Genomic DNA, 6,373 nt, shown 5'->3' with positions numbered 1-6,373 from the left:
ATAAATATTTTTTTTTTATGAAAAAATAAGTTGTTTTAAGTTTTTAATTGGTTAGATTAGTATATCGTATTTTTGCATTTAAATTTTATAAAAAAATAAAATAAGTCTGATTTAGTCAATGAAATAAGTGATTTAATGATTATAAAGTTTATAATACGATAGAGATAGTGAGTTGAACGCTCTAAGTTGAAACCTAAAATATCAAACGTCATAAGCCAATTCGCACAAAATTGTGTAAATTAAAGTTGAGGTTATAAATTTATAATTATAGAGAGTTAAGTTAATTTGTTACATTAAATAATAATAATAATAATAAATTGTATTTGGTACATGGTCCTAATTTTGTTTGCTGCAATATTACATTATCTTAATTACCTCAAGCACAACAAATGGGTAAAACTTGTTCAAAATTATATATATAATCCAACAACCCAAGATCATCACCAACCATCTAATATATATAGATTAAAAACAAACACACCTTAATTAATTTACTACTTTCTTAAAAATAAAATAAAATAAATAAAAGATCTTCAAGGTAAAGGGGGTTTGGGATCATGGTGATTGTTTGCTCCTGTTCCTGGATAGTCTTCAATTTGCATATCCATTCTTCCTTCCTATATATATATATATATAAATATATATTTTTTTATTATTATTTTTTTATTTGTTTTTTCTCAATAAAAAATGAATAAAAATCCAAATAACCCAACATCAAACAAGCTCTAAGAAAAATGAATAATCTAATTTCATAAAATGGTAAAAGATCTCTAACCTGATATTGAGTATGTAAGTCTTGAACTGCTTCTTGATCTGTATGAATCATGAGTCTCCCTATATATATTATAAATAAAACACATTGAAACAAAATAATAAGAAAAATGAAATTAACCCCAGAAAATTTATATGTATTAAACAGTAAAGAAATTTAGGTATTATGGAATAATAAAAATATTAATTTTTTTCTGAATTTTTAAAATTAAGACTACTCCTTAGTGCTTACAACTCTGTCACAAGCAGATCCAACCGAACAATATATAAAATTATAACTAGACCAAAAACATACCTCGATATAAAACATGAAACATTTGAAATTTTCGATAAAAAGGTAATTTTTAGCTATTAAATAAACTAAAATTAGATATGAACTTACTTGATTTTGGAAGTGCAACAGAAGAGAAGGCAACGGTAAAAGCCAAGAAAAGAACCACCATTTTCAGAAATATATTGTAGATGTTCATTTCAATCTCTAATCTTTAATATTCCTCCAAAAATCAAAGAAAGAGAGAAATAAAGAAAAAGAAATGAGAATTTAGTGAGAGAAATGTTTGTAAGAATGATGATATATATAGACATATAGCACTCAAACCTCCCCACCAAAGTCTTTTTTTTATTTTTATTTTTTATAAAATCAATTTGGAAATTGTAACCTGGGCCTCAATCTGGTTTGGAAAAGAAAATTTCCAAAAGCTTTATTGAAAATATTTTTTCGCCTCAAACCTATACTCTCATTGATTGTTTTATTTATTTTAAAAAATGGGTTAATAAAACAAAAATGAATTATTTAGATTAAAATAATTTAATATTCTAATTAATAATTTAATATGAGGCAATTATTTTAAATCAATTAGGCTTTCCGACACAAACTAAAAAAAATACTAGTTTTTAAGGGGTCCCAATATTTTGATTTAAAGTCAAACTTTGGTACAGATCTTTTCTTGAGATTTTAAATTATTTATTGTTTAATATTAAATTAATTTGAACAGGTGAATCTCAAACACTAATTATTATTAATACTTATGTTAATTTAAGATCACTATACAATTTTAACTTCAACTTAATCCTTGTTTGGAAAAACTTAATTTATCGTTAACTAGATATACATATTATAGTCAAACTATCAGAATTATCCATACAAGACCTTCACAATACGATTTGAACAATGCAAATTAACACAATCAGGAACCACCCTTCCAAAAGATCAGTAAAACAATCTAATTAGTTTCAACATAACATAAATTAAGACAACTTGTGTCTTCACTCGACTCGCGTTTCCAACTCGATCAATAATGACATAAACTCGTACTGTCCTCCTATCCCGATTTTCGGTGGAATCTCAATGTAAATCATCCTCTTTTTTGCATATAAAACCTAAATTACATAAACTTAGATATTTTTACTATTGTCCACTTTTATTTTAATCAGACAAGGCCTTAATCTTAGTCGGCTGGACAAAGCAAAATCAAAAACAAATGTGAACTTAAAAACACAATCAGCACCGCCCAATTTCAAGTGGCTTCTATAATCTATTGCCTTGTGGAAATAGGATCACATCTTATCATAGGTTAAATGACCAAAATAGCCCTAATAAAGTGCCCCCTAGAAACCTAAGAAACACAAAATTTGGGCACTTCTTCTATTATATCATTTGGACAATTAATTTATCTGTTTTTTGGTTAATGGTCAGTTTTAAAATCATCTGTTATTTATTTATGTTACCAAAAAAAAGTCAACTCTTTTTTCACATGATGCTTATCATGTTTAGGGGTGTTTGTGATCCCCACTAGCCTAATTATATTACAACTTTTTCAATAGAGAAGTTATTAATTAAAATCCTTTGCAATAAATAATGGATGTCACTATCATATAGGTCACTTTCGGGGACAAGGCATTGAAGAAACATCATAAAGATGTAATAAATGCTAACTACACATTAGTCAAAGACATCAATATAGAAGTGAAAATTGTGAATATTTATTTTGTGTTTTTCAACAAGTTCATCTACACCTTAAAATTTAATTCTCAAATTAAGACGAAATAAATGTTTAATCAAACAATAATTAATTTCCAACCCAAAATCTCATTTAAAACAAAAAAATAATATTCTCAGTATTTTATTATTTTTATATAAACTTTTTAACTTTTTTATTATTAACTATATATTTATCAATTTTATAAATTAAATCTTAATATTTTTTTTAAACTCACGTCTATTAAAAAAAATTATGATAAAATTAATTATAAATCAATAACTTATACCCAAAAAAAAATCATTATATAAACACACGTAAATTACAAATTTAACGTAATTAATAGTTAGAGGGCCAATTTAAAATATAAAAAAATGGGTTTGTGAATAATGTAAATGCATATTTGTTTTTTTTTTTTAGAAAAAGAATTGAATGAAAAACTCATTTTAAATATGCATTTAGGTGTGAGTTGAATTGAAAAACTCATTTTGAGTAAACGTTTTTATCGGGAAATTTGATCAAATAACCTCAAAGATGAGGTTATTTGATCTGATGGTAAGTTTATAATTTTATTGCGCTCGTGGTGATTTTATTTTTTTTGGACGATTTTGCCATTGTCGCGAAACGCTAAGTGACTTAGCGTTTCGCGAAGTGACGATATGTGAAATGTCCAGATTATCCTTACTATTTAATATAACCTCCGTACTTTTTTTTCATTTCTTTTCTTCTCCTTCTCTCTCTTCCCGCTCTTCTCCTCCTTCTCTCTAAACTTCGGCGGCGGCGGCGGCGAACTCGTCGGAGATCTGTTCGTTCGAAATCCACTATGAGCTCCACGACGAGCACGAGCACTGTTCCAATAGGTACGTCTATAAGCATGTTTTATTGATGTTCGGTTTCTGAGATTGATGAGGGTTTACTTCCCGTTTCGCTAAGTGCCTAGCGATTCGCGAAGGCCTTCCCGTTTCGCTAAGTGCCTTACGATTCGCGAAGGCCTTTCCGTTTCGCCAAGTGTCTAACGATTCGCGAAGGCCTTCCCGTTTCGCTAAGTTCCTAGCGATTCACGAAGTATTAATTATCCTCTCTAAATCAAATCATGTTTTTTTTATTGCAGCTGAAGTTTTCGTTTTCTATAATGGAGAGTGGAAACTTGATGCTGATGGAATACTGTATTTTGATGCATCTTCAATCAAAACATTTGATCTACCCCAAAGTACTCGTTATGCTGAATTACTTGATATACTCTACGATAGACTTAATCTCCAGATATCAACATACGATTTAGTGCTCCAAGTGAAGTATGATATTCCGAAAATCAGAAATCCAAAACCTGTTTTTATTGATAATGATGGAGATTTGAACACATATCTATCACGCTTGATTTTGGGTCGAACAGTGTCACCATTGTGTGTATCTGTAGTGGAGAAGTCAGCATTTACTAAAGAAAAGATACCACTACTTACATACCCAACTCAAGAAAGTATACTACCACCACAACTTACTCAGAAATTTGTTCCACCTATTGTACCCTCGGAATTCTTTGTTGAAAGTCAAAATGAAGCCGGAGAAACCTCTTTGCCTCACATCCCACTTACTCAGGACTTGCATGTTAATAGTGGTGAAAAAGCATCAATACCTATACAACCAAGTGCAAGAAGATCATCATTGGGTACACCAACTAGTGCAAGAAATGCATCAAATGGTACACCAACAAGTGCAAGAAGATCATCAATGGGTACACCATCTAGTGCAAGACGATCTTCAATGGGTACACCATCGACAGACCCGACAGACACATCACCGCCAGACCCCACATTTGCGATGACATTAACTAGTGAAACCGTATTAGAAGTCGGTTCGTTGTTTGAAAATAAAAAAGAACTTCAACTTGCTCTATATAAATATGCGATGACCAATCATTTTGAATTCAAAGTGGAGAAGTCAAGAAAAAATCTTTGGGAACTCAAATGTTTGGATGAGACATGCAAATGGAGCTTGCGGGTTGTGAAAGGTAAGTTTTCTGAGATGTTTGAGATCCGGACATTTGAGCAACAACACTCATGCTCAGTTTTGTCGAGGCCCAAGAAAAAAATGCAAACACCAGCATGGGTTATTGGGCAGTGCGTGAAGAGCAAGTACATGGACCATCATCATAACCACTTGCCTAAGAAAATAATTGAAGACATGCAGACAACTTATGGGATATTTTTGACTTATAATAAGGCATGGAGGGCAAGGGAAAATGCTTTAATAGCTGTGCGAGGAACGGTAGAGGATTCCTATGGAATACTGCCATCATACCTTTACATGTTGGAGAAGTGTAATCCTGGTACCATAACCGACATACAGACAGACGAGCTCGGCCACTTCAAGTATATGTTCATGCCCCTAGGCCTCTCAATTAGGGGTTTCAAATCCTTTTGCCGTCCTGTATTATGTGTTGATGCTAGTTTTCTTAAGCACAAGGTGGGTGGTCAATTATTGGTGGCTATTGCATTGGATGCGAATGAGCAACTATATCCTGTCGCATTCGGCGTTGTTGATTCAGAGAATAATAACTCCTGGACTTATTTCATGCAAAAACTGAGAGACGCAATTGGATTAGTTGATGATCTCGTCTTCGTATCCGACAGACACCCAAGCATCGCTAATGCCTTGTGTGCTGTTTTCCCAGAAGCAGACCATGGTGCGTGCACATATCACATAAAAATGAATATTGTTGCCAAATTCAAAAGTGATAAGTGTCATGCGGAGTTTGATTCGGCTTCAAGGGCGTACACTATCCACGAATTTAATCGGTGGTTTGACAAGATCAAGGTTAAAGATCACAGGATTGCTGCCTATTTGGAAGAAATTGGGTTCTAAAGATGGAGTAGAGCATTTTTTCCCGGTAAGCGATACAATCAACTCACAAGCAATTATGCTGAGAGTTTCAATAGTCAGAGCAGGGAAGCCAGAAAGTATCCCATTTCAGAAATGGCTGAGTATTTAAGATTCACAATACAACATTGGTTTAACAATAGAAGAGAAAGAGCGTCTAATCACGAAGAAGTTTTATCTCCAAATTATGAGAAGGTGTTACGTGAGGGATTCGAGAAGGCCAGATTCTATACAGTCCAATCGCTTAACCGATTCGAGTTTTATGTGCATGACAATCAGTCTCATTTCAAAGTCAATTTGAAAGACATGAACTGCACTTGTAGAGTATTCGAAGTTTCGGGTCTTCCTTGTACGCATGCAATGGCTGCTGCCCGTAGTCGGAATTTGGTTTCTTATGACTTCTGTTCAAGGTATTAATATTTAGCTCACGTGTTCATTCTGTTTAACCAATTAATAATTCGTTATATTTTCCCTGCACACAGGTATTACACAACTGAGTGTTGGATAAATTCATATGCCGAGACATGTTATCCTCCCGGTGATGAAGAAAATTGGGATGTTCCCGAACATATCAAGCAACGTTCGTGTCTTAAACCAAATGTGAAGGTTAAGAAAGGCAGGCCACAAACAAAACGTAGGTCATCCCAGGGTGAGGTCCGTAAGGTCCCGAGACGATGCAGCTCATGTGCTGGGCTTGGACATAATAGGGCAACATGCAAAGTAGTGATGCATGCACCATCTACTGC

At 32.8% G+C, this 6,373-nt stretch overlaps 1 long non-coding RNA gene across 1 annotated transcript; it reads right to left on the bottom strand.

Moving 5' to 3' along the window:
* Positions 1-357: 357 nt before the first annotated feature.
* On the bottom strand, positions 358-1,302 carry LOC124922778. The gene is made up of 3 exons (XR_007097870.1): positions 1,154-1,302; positions 776-834; positions 358-617 (listed from the first exon to the last, which is right to left on the bottom strand). It is a non-coding gene; the product is annotated as an uncharacterized LOC124922778 (long non-coding RNA).
* Between the last annotated feature and the right edge of the window lie 5,071 nt (positions 1,303-6,373).

This window comes from Impatiens glandulifera, chromosome 1 (assembly GCF_907164915.1).
Source record: "Impatiens glandulifera chromosome 1, dImpGla2.1, whole genome shotgun sequence".
Taxonomy (NCBI): Eukaryota; Viridiplantae; Streptophyta; class Magnoliopsida; order Ericales; family Balsaminaceae; genus Impatiens; species Impatiens glandulifera.
The sequence above is the reverse complement of the archived record's forward strand: the minus strand, read 5'-3'. Positions and strand labels throughout refer to the sequence as shown.